General features: G+C 35.3%; 2 non-coding genes across 2 annotated transcripts; both read right to left on the bottom strand.

Moving 5' to 3' along the window:
• Positions 1-4,647: 4,647 nt before the first annotated feature.
• LOC127943528 (5S ribosomal RNA) lies at positions 4,648-4,766 on the bottom strand. The gene has a single exon (XR_008149730.1). It is a non-coding gene; the product is annotated as a 5S ribosomal RNA (ribosomal RNA).
• Positions 4,767-11,513: 6,747 nt separating this feature from the next.
• LOC127943671 (5S ribosomal RNA) lies at positions 11,514-11,632 on the bottom strand. Its single transcript, XR_008149824.1, has one exon. It is a non-coding gene; the product is annotated as a 5S ribosomal RNA (ribosomal RNA).
• Between the last annotated feature and the right edge of the window lie 5,868 nt (positions 11,633-17,500).

Here is a 17,500-nt window from a genome sequence, read left to right as displayed (position 1 = left end):
TTCAACTTGTGTACTCGTTTTGCACATTTGCTGAACTGCATCCTGTCTTTTCCTTATCAGGAGAGCTTGTCTTATTGGTGTTAAATTCTTTAAGTTTGTCGGAGTCAACTCCACTACTTAATCGGTTGAGATAAAGTTTTTTCTGGCGACTCGCAATGTCTAAGTGGACGAGTATCAGAAGGGTTTTTCTTTTGTTGTTTTTGAAAATATTTGTGTTTTTGTTCTCTATGTTCTGGGCATGTTCTGGGGTTGTGTTTGATGGAGGATCTTGTGTCTTATTTGGTTTTTAATTTTGTTTTTCACACATGTTAACCGGCTTGATGTTAAAATAACATTGTTGTTTTTATTTTTCCGCCAATTTAGTTCATTATGTTCTCCTTTGCAGTTTTATGAATAAGCCCCCTGTTAACTCAAAGGGGGGAGGGGTTGGGCACAATATTAGACTCATTACATGGAATGTACGTGGGTTAGGTGGCCAAATTAAACGTTCCAGAGTTTTTTCACATCTAAAAACACTGTCCTCTGATATTATGTTTCTCCAGGAGACGCATTTGCGGATGGGTGATCACATCAGGTTGCGTAAACAATGGATTGGTCAAGTGTATCACTCTAGTTTTAATAGTAAATCCAGAGGTACTGCAATTTTGATACATAAAAGAGTCATGTTCCTAGCAAAGCAAGTAATCTCAGATCTTGAAGGACGCTTTGTAATTGTCAGTGGTGTTCTTTTTCATACCCCTGTAGTTTTAGTAAATGTATATGCCCCTAATTGGGACAACCCTACTTTTATGTCCATGCTTTTCTCGAAAATCCCAAATCTTGATACCGATCACCTTATTTTTGGAGGGGACCTCAACTGTGTTATCGATAATAATCTGGATAAATCTGTGACTAAATCTACATCATCTTCCACTATGTCCAGGTCTTTAATTTCACTGACAAACCAAATAGGCTGTGTAGACCCCTGGCGCTTTTTCCATCCTTCTGATAAAGTATTTTCATTTTTCTCTAGCGTGCACCATGTTTACTCACGGATCGATTACTTCTTTCTTGACAAAGCCCTACTTTCTTCAGTTATTTCTTCAGATTACTCAGCCATTGTTATTTCCGATCATGCCCCACATATGTTAGATATTTCTTTTTTACCTCCTTTTAGGAGCCGACCTCAGTGGAAATTCGATGTAAGACTTCTTGCCAGAACTGATTTCTGTGAATTTTTATCCAAAAATATTGACTTTTTCATTGAGACTAACAAAACTGAATTAGTATCTGCTTCTCTTTTATGGGAGACATTTAAAGCGTTTATTCGTGGCAGAATAATTTCTTTTAGTGCTCACTTAGCTAAGATCAGGAAATCTCGTCAGCAAGAGCTTATCCATTCAATTTTAGAGGTGGATAGCCAGTATTCCCGCAATCCCAAACCCGATCTTAAGGTGAAACGTTTGAAGTTGCAAACTGAATTTGATTTGCTTTCAACAAATAAAGCAGAATATTTACTTAAAAGGACTAAAGCCACCTATTATGAACATGGGGAAAGAGCAGGCCGTCTTCTTGCCTCCCAGCTTAAACACCAGGCCGCATCCCGCGTTATTACACAGATTTATGATAACCATTCTAATAAGCTTGTTACTGATCCTCAAAAAATTAATTCTGTCTTTTCCTCCTTTTATTCCAGTCTCTATACTTCTCAACCTCCTTCTGATGTTTCCTTAATGGAGTCTTTCTTACATAATTTAAATATACCTACTATTAATACATCAACACAGGAGACATTGGATGAACCTCTTAGATTAGATGAAATCACCACTTGCATTGGTCTCATGCAGTGTAACAAGGCTCCAGGGCCTGATGGCTTCCCCTTAGATTTTTATAAGAAATTCTCAGTGCAGTTAGCCCCCTTATTGTCTGACATGTACAAGGAGTCGTTTGAGCACGGTTTTCTCCCAACCTCATTGAATCAAGCATCTATCTCCCTTCTATAAAAAAAAAAATAAAGACCCAACTTTATGCGGTAGCTATAGGCCTATCAGTTTATTGAATGCTGACGTAAAAATTCTAGCAAAGGTGCTGGCAAAGCGCATAGATGTGTGTCTTCCTAATATTATATCTGAGGATCAGACTGGGTTTATTAGGGGACGTCAGATGTCATCTAATATCCGGCGTTTGCTAAACATTCTTTTTAGTCCATCTCTTTCTACTAAGTCTGAAATGATCATTTCCCTTGATGCTGAAAAAGCATTTGATCGTGTCGAATGGAATTATTTATTCACTGCATTAAAAAAATTTGGCTTAGGGAACAATATTATTTCATGGATTCGTCTCTTATACACTGCTCCCTCTGCAAGTGTTAAAACTAATGCTGATAGTTCATCATTCTTTCCCCTCTTCCGTGGGACATGGCAGGGTTGCCCTCTGTCTCCTCTGCTCTTTGCTTTAGCCATCGAGCCTCTTTCTATCGCTTTAAAAACATCTCCGTCTATATGTGGGATTCATAGGGGTGGCACGGAACATCGGGTTTCTCTGTATGCTGATGACTTGTTGTTGTATGTTCAAGATCCAGTTGGCTGTGTGAATGAGATTATGCACTTGCTTGACACCTTCGGCTCTTTTTCAGGTTACAAATTAAACTTTACAAAAAGCGAATGTTTCCCTATAAATGATATGGCTAAGAAAATTTCTAAAAGCGCCCTACCCTTTCATTTCTCCCCTGCAGGATTTCGATATTTAGGCGTAAACATTTCATACCCTTTCAGTTCTCTGTTTAAGAATAACTTCACAAATTTGGTTGATCAAATTAAGCTTGATTTAAAACGGTGGGACAGCCTGCCCCTTTCTCTTGTAGGAAGAGTGGAGACCATTAAAATGAATGTTTTGCCACGACTTTTATTTCTCTTTCAGTCTCTCCCTCTTTTTCTACCTAAATCTTTTTTCAAATGCTTAGATAAAATTCTTGCTTCATTCATTTGGGCAGGTAAGATTCCTAAGGTTAATAGATCTATCCTTCAACGAAACAAATGTGACGGAGGTCTAGCCCTGCCAAATTTTATTTTTTATTACTGGTCCGCTAATATTTCGAAGATTTTCTTATGGTGTAATGCACCGGAGGTCAACTGGTGCACTCTAGAAGCTACTTCTTGCCTTTCTTCTTCCCTCCCAGCACTAGTCTTTGCTCCTTTGTCTCTGCGTCCCTCTAGTTATACTAAAAATCCCATTGTGTTATCGACATTAAAAATTTGGAAACAATTTCGACAACATTTTCTTTTGGAGTCACTATCCGTCTCAAGTCCTATTTGCAATAATCACTTTTTTTTGCCACCAGGTATTGATCACACCTTTAAAAGATGGCGAGATAAGGGCATTGTTTGTTTTTCAGATCTTTTTATTGATAATTATTTTGCTACATTTACCAATCTTATTTCCAAATTTAACTTACACTCTACAGGTTTGTTCAGGTATTTTCAACTCCGTAATTTTGCCAAAACCAATTTCCCCAGTTTCCCTCTATTACCAGAAAAATCTCTGCTTGAGAAATTATTGTCAGCTTCTACAGGTGGTAGTCGTATATCTTCTATCCATGCCATGTTACTTTCATCTAGTACATCTTATCTCAACTGCTTGAAGATAACCTGGGAGAATGAGTTGCAAATTAAGTTATCGCAAGAGCTATGGTCTGAGGCCCTTGCTAGAGTTAACTCTACCACTGTATGTGCTCGGCTAAGTCTCATTCAGCTAAATGTTTTGCATCGAATTCATTTGACTAAAGCTAGACTTCATAAATTGTTCCCACAAACAGAAGACTCCTGTACCAGATGCTCCTTCTCTCCCGCTGATCACACTCATACGTTCTTTAGCTGCCCAAAATTGGCCTCATTTTGGGCTTCTTTTTTTGACTTCATGTCTAGGGCTCTGCATGTTTCTTTATCTCCATGTCCTATAGTTGCCATCTTCGGCGTGTCTCTCCTGTCTTCTATCACAAGGCAGAAAGCAGAGGTTATTGCCTTTGCTTCTCTTATAGCTAGAAGGTGCATCTTGTTGCATTGGAAGTGTCCAACCCCTCCCCCAACTACCTCTTGGTTAAAGGATCTGATGTCATTCCTTTCACTTAAAAAATTGAAATATGCTACTCGGGGCTCAACCGATAAATTTTATAAAACTTGGAACCCGATTCTAAATCTCTATGACTCCATGTCCTCTCTAGATTCCGACTAATTATGTAAATCATGGGTTTGCAAACATTGAACCGATTTTTGAACCGGTATATGTGTGTATTGTTTTGGATGCATATGTGTTTGTTTGTATGCTTCTTTATACTATTTCCAATTAATACTTTACCATTCATATATACTATTGGTATAGTTGATTATGCTTGTTTCTCCTTTTCTTTTTTCTCTCTCTTTTTTATTATATGCATCTTATAAGTATAATTGTATACAAATACTGTTTGTCTTATATTTTCTAATCCTCCTGGGGGTTCTTAGGGTGGGGGGTGGCTATGTCTATTTATTTATTTTTATTATTCTCCTTGTCTCTTTCCTCATTTAGTTATATGTGGGAAAGAAATGTGCAAAAAGGAAAAAAGTGCAGACAATGTTTTCTCTTTTATGATTGTTTGTTTTTCATTTTGTCTGTATAATAAAAATTGGGGTAAAAAAACAGCACCTGGTATTCCCAAGCGGTCTCCCATCCAAGTACTAACCAGGCCCAAACCTGCTTAGCTTCCGAGAGCAGACGAGATCGGGCATAGCCAGGTTGGTATGGCCGTAAGCGAAGACTGCTGCAAAGAAAGGGGTATTTAAAGACCAGCCCATCTAATCGCCAGTACATTATATAAGTAGGAAAGAAAACCCAAAAGCTTAAAGCACCTGGTATTCCTAGGCAGTCTCTCATCCAAGTTCTAACCAGACCTAAACCTGCTAAGATTCAGAGATCGGGCATTGACTCTTTTTTTTTTTTTTTTGCAAGATTATTATATAAATCGTGAAATTTTCCAAAAATTTTAAAGCACCTGGTATTCCTAGGCAGTCTCTCATCCAAGTACTAACCTGACCTAAACCTGCTAAGATTCAGAGATCGGGCATTGAATCTATTTTTTAGCAAAATTATTATATACTAAGTGAAACATTTCCAAAAAGCTTAAAGCACCTGGTATTCCTAGGCAGTTTCTCATCCAAGTACTCAAAAGACCTAAACCTGCTAAGATTCAGAGATCGGGCATTGACTCTTTTTTTTTTTTTTTTTTTGCAAGATTATTTTATAAATCGTGAAATTTTCCAAAAAGTTTAAAGCACCTGGTATTCCCAGGCAGTCTCTCATCCATGTACAAACCAGGCCCAAACCTGCTAATATTCAGAGATCGGGCATTGACTCTATTTTTTGGCAAAATTATTATATACTAAGTGAAAAGTTTCCAAAAAGCTTACAGCACCTGGTATTCCCAGGCAGTCTCCCATCCAAGTACTAACCAGGCCCAAACCTGCTTAGCTTCCGAGAGCAGACGAGATCGGGCATAGCCTTTTTTTTTTTTTTTTTTTATTGAAGAAATTAATCAATTCAAACATACATATCAATTATTCACATACAAAAAAACATAAGATTCTTTCTTTGACATACAAAACTCCTAATTTGAATTGACAGACATCTTACATACATTTACAAAGAAGTCATTAAATATTTTAATCTTTTAAAAATGACAATTCAATCCCCAGCTCTTTGAAAACTTTTAACACCTCCTGAGTAAAAATATTATAAAAGACATCAATCGTTTCCTCCAACTTAAAATAATAAAACAGACATTCAACATAATTTTCAACTTTTCTCCTGAACACATTCCATACATCAATTAAAACATTTTCCTTTTTCACCACCACTCTTCTTTCCCAAATCGCACTTTTCATCAGCATCACAAGTAAATTTATCAGCTTCTCATGTTTACATTTCTCATTAATGCCCAACATTAACACCTTTTCCCACTCAAAGTTCCCATTTCCCTCTCCTCTCAAACTTAAAATCATGCTTTTACACCTCTCATTAAAATCTTTCAGCTTATCACAATATAAAAACAAGTGTAAAAACCCTTCATCAGCATCTTGGCAAACTTTACATATTGCACTTTCCTCCATCCCAATTTTGCTTAAAATTACGTCTGTGAACACTGCTTTGTTTCTGATAAAATATTCCATATTCTACAGTTTAGTCTGTACAATTTTCCCCTTTATATTCCCCCATATTTTTTCTTCTGTTACATCATTGAACATCTGTAGCCAATATTCATTTACAACAGGTTTCTTGAAAACCACATCTCTAAAAAAACAATAAAACATTTTCACTTTACATTCTTTAAAAGCACACAATTTCCCCCCCAGATTTACATACACATCTTTTCCTTGATCTTCTTCTTCCATATTTTCAATTCTCTTTATCCATTCTTTAGGTATAGCATTCTTAATTAAATCATATTTGTTTGTAATCTCTTGTCTGGTATAATCCTCCTTTGCCTCCTCCATCACATCCACAATGTATTGAACTGGTAAAAACCCCTCTTTGAATTCATATAAAACATCTCTGACTTTCATGATTCCCACATCCCACCACTTCTTAAAAAAAACCCTGCTTCCCTTGATTTAAAATGCAGTTATTTAAGAATAAAGGCTGATTTAAAATGTTCTCTCTACCTTGTGGCTTAAAATGCACATTATCTAAAAATTTTCCCCATGCTCCCATCAGTTCTCTATAAAATTCTGGCATCCCCTCCGTCATCCAATTTTTTGTTTTCATCCATAAAATGTTGTCCCCCAGATTAAAATGACTACACTTGTTTAAAAAATGTCCCATTGTTCTTTTCCATGCTGCTTTATTTGCTTCGTCTAGATATTTGCTTATGATTTTCACCCTTAAACTGTTCTTTCTTTGCTCCACGTCCATTAGCCCTAGCCCCCCCTTCCCCATTGCTCCTATTAAAGTGTTATATGCAATTCTCGGTGGCTTTCCTTCCCATAAAAAATCTAAAAAACATTTTTTCAGCCTTTTTTCTGTCCACAACGGCATTGAAGCCACATATAAAATATGCCATAACTTAGAAACCATTAAAACATTCAAAATTAAAACCCTCCCCTTCAAAGTTAAGGACATTAATCTCCAAAAATTCAACCTTCTCTCGATCCCTCCTAACATCTCCTCCCACATAATTCCTTCTGCTTTGGTTTCATCCCTCCCCATTAAAACACCTAAAATCTTTATTTCATTCATTTCCTTAAAATTAAAGTGCCCAGTTAAAACCTCACTTCGCCCAAATCTCATGTATACCGTTTTATCCTCATTCACTTTAGCCCCAGATCCCCTGCAAAATGATTGTACTATTTTCATCGCTTCCCTTACACTCAACAAATCTTGCAGCAATAGCGTAGTATCATCAGCGTATTGAAATATTTTATTCTCTCCTCCCTCTATGCCTATTCCTTTTATTCTCCCTTCCTGTTCTACCATTAACCCAAGTGGTTCCGCAACTAAAGCATATAAAAGTGCCGACAAAGGGCAGCCCTGTCTAATTGATCTTGTTAATTTAAAACACTCTGTTAAAAACCCATTACATTTAACTCTCGTTACAGCACCTTTATATAAAATCTTAACCCATTTAATAAAATTCCGTCCAAAACCAAAAGTATTCAAAACCCCAAATAAAAAATCATGCTCTACCCTGTCAAAAGCCTTCTCAAAGTCCAAACTGATTATAAAACCATCTTTCTTCTTTTCATTAAAATATCTTATGGTATCTTTTATGCTCATTGTTGTATCTGCAATTTCTCTTCCTTTAATACTGTAAGCTTGGTTTGTTTGAATTATTGTGGGCATCACTTCTTTTAATCTGTTAGCTAAAATTTTTGATAAAATCTTTAAATCTGTGTTAAGCATTGTTATAGGCCTATAATTCTTTAACTCCACTTTGTCTCCTTTCCTTTTATATATCAGCTTCATTAATCCCATTCCCATCCTTTCGTTCATCTCACCTTTCCTAAAAATCTCGTCAAATACTTCTTTTAAGATAGTTGTTAAAACATCTTTAAAAACAATGTAAAACTCACTCCCCAACCCATCTATCCCTGGACTTTTCCTCTTGTTTAACCCAATTATTGCTCTTTTTATTTCTTCTTCTCTTACTTCATCATCACACTCTTGTTTATCCACTTCTCCTACTCTGGCTTTTATTTGCTTCAGTAATTCCACTTTTTCTCCTTCTTTTACCCCCTCTGTACAGAATAAATTCTCATAATATGATTTTATTTCCTCTAAAATGTCTGCATTTTCTTCTACTATTCTCCCATTTTTGCCCCTTATTTCTTTAATCATGTCTGCTTTCCCTTTTCTTTTCTCTAGATCAAAGAAAAATTTTGTGCACTTCTCCCCCTCCACTGTATATTTTGCTTTGCTTCTTAATCTTGCAGCTTCATATTTCTCCTCTTCCATTTCCTTCAGTCTACCTTCTATTTCTTTTATTTTCTCTATGCTTTTTTCTGCCTTATCCAGTTCCTCATTTAAGTTTTGTCTTAGCTCTCTTTCCTTATTTTTCTTACATTTATTAATTAATTTGCAATATGTTATTGTAAACTTTTTTACCAGATATTTCACGTTCTCCCACCACATTCGCTTATCCTCACTATACATTTCATTTTCTTTTTCCTTTTCAATTATCTCCTTTATACTTAAAACATAATCTTCATTCTTTAAAAACTCTGTATTTAAAATCCAGACTCCCGGCCCTCTTTTCACTTTACTCCAGTCTACTTTAAAAAATAAAAACTTGTGATCGCTAAAACTTGTTTCTTCATACTTAATCTTTTTTATAAAATTCTCCACATTTCTTGTACATAAAATAAAGTCTATTCTTGTTTCACACACAAACTGCCCCACTATTTGCCTCCTTGAAAATTCTTTTATCTTTTCATTTCTTTCTCTCCACACATCGATGATATCCTTTTCTCCCATTAATGCTTTTAATTCTTTTCTCCCCTTGTCATTTTTAAAAACCATTCCTTCTGCCATGTCTTGTTTACTAAAAACTGTGTTAAAATCCCCTATCATTATTATTTCCGTATACTTGTTTATGATATTTCTTAAAACATAAAAAAAATCTTTCTTTTCCTTCTCCTCTGTTGGCGCATGTACATTGACTAAAATCAGTTCACGTCCTTCACAATTTACTTCAACCACCATACATTTCCCCATCTTATCTTTATACACTACCCTACTTGAATTAAAAACATCTTTCCTTATTAAAAAAGCCACTCCTCTTCCAAGCCTTCCATCCCCATTGTTATATAAAATATCCCCTTCCCATTTCTTTTTATAGTCCTCCATCACACTCTCTTTCCAATTTGTTTCTTGTAAAACAATAACATCTTCGCCTTGGCATTTTTCCTTCACTTTTTCAAATTTACCCATGTCCATCAGTCCCCTTGCATTAAAAGTAACACAACTTAAAACCATTAAAAATAAAAATAAATACATAACAAACATCACTTTCCATCTTCTCCCTCCAACCCACTTAACACTTCATATCTGTTTACAATTTTCACTCCGCCCATTGTCATTATCTTTTTTCTAGCATTTTCCACATTTGGTTTTACCTTTAATGTTCGCCTTCTTATTTGTCCTCTCTCCTCTCTGTCTTTTTCCATGTTATCCATCCTCGTTTCTTCTCCACTGTCCATTTCTTTGTTTTGATCATCCATTCTATGTCCATCTCCGTCCATGCCATCTAAAAGATTTTTAAAACTGTCCGATATTTCCATTTCCGTCCATTGGGTGTCCTGTTCTGTTGTATGCTCCTCGTCTGCATCATTTACTTTTTCTCCTTCTTCCTCTCTGTTGCTCGCTCCTCCTTCTGTTTCTTCTTGTTGCAATCCGCCTTCCTCTTGTCCTTCATCAGTTTCTCTTTCCACCTCGCTGTTTCCTTCATGCACCTGTCCGTCCAACTGAAGTTCCATACCTCCTTCCTCTCTTTCCATCCAACATTCACATTTATTTAAAACTTCTTGACACCCTGGGCATCTGACAGCATTGCAATCTCTTGCAAAATGTCCCCTCTCCTCGCACTTCCGGCACTTAAAATCTGGGCAGTCTTTCAGCAGGTGTCCAGGGCTCATGCACAGCCTACAGGTCTTCACCTGATGGCTGTGCATCACCCTAAAATACTGCTGCCCTTCTGCTGTTTCCAGCTTTGTGCTATATGGCAAGGATGCGACATCTTTGGGGAATCTCACTTTTAGGAACCTTGTTCCGTCTTCTATGTCAGTGCCCGGGTAACATCTTCTTTTTATCTGTGAAATGGGATTAACTCCCCATCCTTCCAATTTACCTATAATTTCTTTGTCATCAATATAGACGGGCAGGTGCATGAAGGAATCAACATAATCTCTGTTTTGCAAATTTTTTACCTCACAGTTCACTCCTTTTATCATCAGTCCATCAATCAGTTTGTCACATGTTTCTTCTTTCTCCATTGTTAATTCATATTCTTTTCCTTGTCTTGGCCTTAGTGCCAGGATTTTCCCGTGTCCACATTGTTTTGATACAGCCTTGATGATATCCTCTGCTCTCACCTCGATCACATTCTCTACGTTCACAATCACTGTAGCCTCCTTTAGATATTTTCTTTCAAGAAATTTGTCCATCGCACCTTGGTTATTTCCATTCCCAGCTCGTAGTCGATTTCCCAGTCCAGTGACATTTACTGATCGTGTCTCTCCGCCAAATCCACTATCGTTTGCCATGCGTCTCTCTCCAGCCAGTCCATTATCGTTTGCCATGCGTCTCTCTCCAGCCAATCCAGTGTCGTTTGCCATACGTCTCTCTCCAAACAGTCCAGTGTCGTTTGCCATACGTGTCTCTCCAGCCGGTCCTGTGTCGTGATCCATTAATCCGTCCATTTTAAGAGAAAAACAAAAAAACAAAGAAACCACCCTCCAGCCAGCAAAAAGCTGCTGTTAGGTGGTTTAAAACTGAAAAACACAACAACAAAAAAAACTGAACTTAAGTCCAAAAACAACTTACAAACAAACACAAACTGAAAAAACAAAATGGAGGAGAGCCTTCCTCTCCCTACTGCAGCCAACACTTCCTGTAGCTCTCTAGCGCCCTCAGGTTGGTATGGCCGTAAGCGAAGACTGCTGCAAAGAGAGGGCTATTTAAAGACCAGCCCATCTAATCGCCAGTACATTATATAAGTAGCAAAGAAAACCCAAAAGCTTAAAGCACCTGGTATTCCTAGGCAGTCTCTCATCCAAGTACTAACCAGACCTAAACCTGCTAAGATGCAGAGATCGGGCATTGAATCTATTTTTTTAGCAAAATTATTATGTACTAAGTGAAACATTTCCAAAAAGCTTAAAGCACCTGGTATTCCTAGGCAGTCTCTCATCCAAGTACTCACCAGACCTAAACCTGCTAAGATTCAGAGATGGGGCATTGACTCTATTTTTTGGCAAAATTATTATATACTAAGTGAAAAGTTTCCAAAATGCTTACAGCACCTGGTATTCCCAAGCGGTCTCCCATCCAAGTACTAACCAGGCCCAAACCTGCTTAGCTTCCGAGAGCAGACGAGATCGGGCATAGCCAGGTTGGTATGGCCGTAAGCGAAGACTGCTGCAAAGAGAGGGCTATTTAAAGACCAGCCCATCTAATCGCCAGTACATTATATAAGTAGGAAAGAAAACCCAAAAGCTTAAAGCACCTGGTATTCCTAGACAGTCTCTCATCCAAGTACTAACCAGACCTAAACCTGCTAAGATTCAGAGATCGGGCATTGACTCTTTTTTTTTTTTTGCAAGATTATTATATAAATCGTGAAATTTTCCAAAAAGTTTAAAGCACCTGGTATTCCTAGGCAGTCTCTCATCCAAGTACTAACCAGACCTAAACCTGCTAAGATTCAGAGATCGGGCATTGAATCTATTTTTTAGCAAAATTATTTTATACTAAGTGAAACATTTCCAAAAAGCTTAAAGCACCCGGTATTCCTAGGCAGTTTCTCATCCAAGTACTCACCAGACCTAAACCTGCTAAGATGCAGAGATCGGGCATTGACTCTTTTTTTTTTTGCAAGATTATTTTATAAATCGTAAAATTTTCCAAAAAGTTTAAAGCACCTGGTATTCCCAGGCAGTCTCTCATCCATGTACTAACCAGGCCCAAACCTGCTAATATTCAGAGATCGGGCATTGAATCTATTTTTCAGCAAAATTATTATATACTAAGTGAAACATTTCCAAAAAGCTTAAAGCACCTGGTATTCCTAGGCAGTTTCTCATCCAAGTACTCACCAGACCTAAACCTGCTAAGATTCAGAGATCGGGCATTGACTCTTTTTTTTTTTTTTTTTTGCAAGATTATTTTATAAATCGTGAAATTTTCCAAAAAGTTTAAAGCACCTGGTATTCCCAGGCAGTCTCTCATCCATGTACTAACCAGGCCCAAACCTGCTAATATTCAGAGATCGGGCATTGACTCTATTTTTTGGCAAAATTATTATATACTAAGTGAAAAGTTTCCAAAAAGCTTACAGCACCTGGTATTCCCAGGCAGTCTCCCATCCAAGTACTAACCAGGCCCAAACCTGCTTAGCTTCCGAGAGCAGACGAGATCGGGCATTTTTTTTTTTTTTTTTTTTTTATTATTAAAAACACACAATTTTTATACATTCACAGTCTTACATTTGAAGCATATGCGGAAATAGAAAATGTATATATATATATATAAAAAAAAAAAAAAAAAAAAAAAAAGAAATAAGGAAATAAAGAAAGTACATAAGTAAGGAGAAAAAAAATAAAAATAAAAATAATAATAATAAAATAACAAAATTACAATTAAAATCTTTCAGGCAAAATCACATTAAAACCTGACCATGTTTTAATAATGTATGGATTGTTTTCTACAATGTATTTGTCAAATACATCCATTTGTGCATTAATATTAAAATAGTCGTATATGTCTTCCGTCACTGCAGTCAGATACTGTTTAAATAAGTTACATAATGAAAGTTCTTTGTTCTTCATTTTCATTATATTCCTTCTTCTCCAAATCGTATATCTTGCTACTGTTAACCATAAATTTAATGCATAAACATTTTGTGCAGTTCCATTAAAACCAAATAAAATCAATGTTTCCCATTTCTCTAACCAATCATTCTGATCATTTAAAAAGTCCCCCACAATTTTCCTTAACATCTTCATAAAATTGTCTAATTTTTTACATTTTAAAAACAAATGTAACACTCCTTCATCTTTTTCCATACATAATTTACATTTTGCATCTTGTGCTATTCCAATTTTTGCCAATTTCATTTCAGTCATTAAAACATTGTGTCTCAACAAGAAATCCAAATTATGCAGGGCGGGACTTTTAAACCTACATTTTACATTTTTCCAGATTTTTGTTACATCTAATTCACAAAAAGACCTTTCCCAAAAATCTGTTGCTTTTGGTCTTAAAAATACAAGATCACATAAACAAACATAAAACATTTTAAGAACACAGCCATTGAAAGGAAACTGTTCATCATTTCTTTTTAAAAAAATTCCAGGTTTCTCATTTCCTGTTTCTTCATCGTCAATGCTTTTAATCCACTGTAGTGGCACAGCTTCTTTTAATTTTATGTATTGCTCCTTAATCAGCTTTCTATTTTCTATATCTTCATTCTCTTCTAATATGTCTATAATTGCCTGTAAAGGTAAAAACCCAGGTTTTACCTCATATAAAATGTCTTTGACTTGTCTTAATCCTGCATAATACCATTTCTTATAAAAAATTGTATTACTATTCCTTAAAATCAATTTGTTTAAGAAAAGGGGCTGTTTCAATAGTTGCTCTCTTCCTTTAAACTCCACATGAACCTTCCCTTTAAAAACTTTCCATGCTCTTAAGACTTCTTTATAAAATTCAGGTATCTTCTCAAGCATATTATCTGTAAAATTCATCCACATAAAATCATCCCCCATTTTCCCACACTTATTTATAAAGAAACTCATAATTTTTTTCCATACCATATCATCATTATTCCAAAACTTTTTTACTGTCTTTATTCTCATACTCTTCATTCTTACCATTGGATCTATGAGTCTCAAACCTCCCTTTTCCACCTCCCCAATTATTGTGTCATATGCTATTTTTGCTGGCTTATCATCCCATAAAAACTTTAAAATATAAGTTTTTATTCTTTTGTACGCCCATGCTGGCAGACTAACCACACTTAAAATATACCACATCTTAGACAGGAATAAAGAATTTAGAACTAATACTTTCCCTTTTAAAAACAATTCTCTTTGTTTCCAAAAGTTAAGTCTTTTTTCCATTTTGCCTATAACCTCCTCCCAAATCAGGTCTCTTGTTTTCATTTCATCTTTCCCAAGTATAACTCCTAAAATCTTTAATTGGTTCTTCTGCTCTTTAAATTCCCATTGTCTTCCCAAAGTATCCACCTTCCCTATCCTCATATACTCAGTCTTTTCTTTATTGACTTTAGCTCCTGTTCCGCTACAATATTTTTCAAAAATTAACATTGCTTTTTCGATACTCTTTAAATCCTTTAAAAACAAAGTCGTGTCATCTGCATATTGGAAAATTTTTTGTTGCATTACACCATTTTCAACTAAAATTCCTTGTATTTGTTTTTCTTTATTAATTGCTATTCCTAATGGTTCAGCAACTAAAGTATAAAGTAATGCCGATAAAGGACAGCCCTGCCTTATAGACCTCGAAATTTCAATATAATCAGTTAAAAACCCATTTACTTTAATACAACTTAAAATGTCAGTATAGAAACATTTCATCCATGTTATAAAATTCCTCCCAAATCCAAATTTTTCAATTAAGTCAAACAAATATTTATGCTCTACTCTGTCGAAAGCCTTTTCCAAATCTATGCTAATTAAATACCCTCCTTCACCTTTTTCTTTCATATACCATATTAAGTCTCTAATATTTGTTACTATGTCTGATATATCTCTATTTAAGACACCATATGCCTGATTTGTTGTTATGATGTTTGGAATCACTTTTTTCAGTCTGTTTGCCATGATCTTAGCCAAAATCTTATAGTCAGTATTTAGCATACTCAACGGTCTGTAATTTTTAAGATGATCTTTATCTCCTTTATTCTTATAGATCATTTTTATCATTCCTGTCTTCATGCTTTCACTCATTTTTTTCTGCTTAAAAGTATCAGCAAATAAATTGTGCAGAATAGGTATTAAAACATGTTTAAAAACTTTGTAAAACTCAGATGTTAAGCCATCTAGTCCTGGACTTTTCCCATTCTTCAACTGGTCTATAACCTCTTCAATTTCCTCTTCATTTATATCCTTATCACACATTCTTTTATCTTCTTCATTTACTTGAACTTGAATTTGATTCAATAAATATTCTTCATCTTTCACATTTATATTATCTTTTTTAAATAAGGTAGTATAAAAATCCTTCACTTCTTTTAAAATACCTTGTTTTTCCTTCACAACTTTCCCATCTTTTAATATACTTTTGATCAATTCTGCATGTTTTCTTGATTTCTCAAACTCAAAAAAGAATTTTGTACTTCTTTCTCCCTCTACTGTATTTTTCGCTCTGCTTCTAATTTTAGCTCCCCTGCACTTTTCCTCCTCTATTTTCTTAAATTGTTCTTCTAAAAACACTATTTTTGTCACATCCATCTTTCCTTCAGACATCTTTTTCATTTCTTCTTCCCATTCCTTATTTAAAAATCTTTCTTTACTTTTCTTTGTCTTTTGCAATCTTTTTGAATATTCAATGGATATTTTTTTCATAACTTTTTTCAAATTATCCCACCACAAACTTTTTTCTTCATCATATAGAATATTGTTTATACTATTTATTATGACATTTTCTATTTCCATTTTGTAAGACTCGTTTTTTAAAAGTTCAGCATTTAAAACCCACACCCCTGGACCTCTCTCTACTCCACTAAAATCAATTATTACATTTAAAAAATCATGATCACTTTCACTGAACCTTTTATAAAATACTTTTGATATAAATAGTTCTAGCTGTCTGTTACATAAAACCAAATCAAGTCTACTTTGCTTTAATACTGTGTTCACAATTTGCCTTCTGGAATATTCTCTTTTTACTCTGTTTCTTTCCCGCCATATATCTAAAAATTTGTGTTTTTCCATCATTTTCTTTAATTCAGTTCTCCCTACATCTGATCTATATACCATATAATCCTCCACATCAATTCTTTCCAAAATAGTATTAAAATCCCCAATTAAAATTCCTTTTGTATAACCATCCATTAAAACATTTAAATTTTTAAAAAAGATGACTCTTTCTAAACGGTCATTTGGTGCATGAATTGTACATATCGTTAATTCTTCTTCTTTGCTTTTGACTTTAACTACTAACAATCTTCCTACATTATCTGTGAACATTTCTGTTGCTTTTTCTGTCACTCCCCTTCTAATTAAAATTGCTACTCCTTTTTTCCTGTTTGGGTCATTATTGTAAAAAAATTCTCCATCCCATATTTTCTTAAAACCATTAACAATGTCTTCATTCCATCCAGTTTCTTGTATACATATTATATCACTCTTCTTTGTTAAATAGAGTACATTTTCAAATTTAGTCCTAGTTGACAATCCTCTTGCATTGATTGACACTAGTTTCAACTGACTCATAAACAAAAAAAGAAAAATATAAATGCAAAACAAAACCCACATCACTTTTGTTCAGTCTCTCTCAAATCAACATCTTTTAAAGCAATTATCTCTACTTTCTTCTTCTTTTTTTCTTTAGATTCTCGTCTTATTCTTTGTCTTTCCAAGACCTTTTCAATGTTTATTTGTCCTGTTGTTTTCCCTTTAGTCCCCCTGCTCAAAAAACTTTTTTTTCTCTCCCCAATGTCGCTTACCTCTTCCGGGATTGTACTATCCTTTGTTCCATTATTATCTTCTTTATTTACCATTGCATCCTGCTCCACATTTTTCACAGATTGTTGTAGTCCAGTCATCACTTTTTCTTCCCCATTCTGCTCATTCTCACTTGTTTCCTCTTCTTCTTCTTCCTCTTCTTCTTCCTCTCCTTCACTGCTCAGTACATCCTTTGTTAATCCACTTGTTTTTTGTGATGTATTTTCTTTATCAGCCTCCTCCAAATGCTCCACTTCATTATGCATCTCCATTTCCATTTCCTCATGTTCCTCTTCATCCGTTTCACATGCGCATGTTGGCAATGCCTTTCTGCATCCTTGGCACCGCAGGGCTGTACAGTCCCGCGCATAATGCCCCTGCTCCAGGCATTCTCTGCATGTTAGTAGAGGGCAGTCTTTCTTTTCGTGTTCAGCACTTGAACATATTCTGCATATTTTTACTTGCTGATCATGAATGACTCTGAAGAACTGTATTCCTTCCTCTGTTTCAAAACTGGTGTTATATGGAAGGGACACCACGTCCTTAGGGAATTTGACTCGAATAAATCTTGTCCCATCTGCCACCAT

The sequence above is a fragment of the Carassius gibelio genome, chromosome A22 (genome assembly GCF_023724105.1).
Source record: "Carassius gibelio isolate Cgi1373 ecotype wild population from Czech Republic chromosome A22, carGib1.2-hapl.c, whole genome shotgun sequence".
Lineage (NCBI taxonomy): Eukaryota > Metazoa > Chordata > Actinopteri > Cypriniformes > Cyprinidae > Carassius > Carassius gibelio.
Note: the sequence above shows the minus strand (reverse complement) of the source record. Positions and strands in the feature narration are given on the sequence as shown.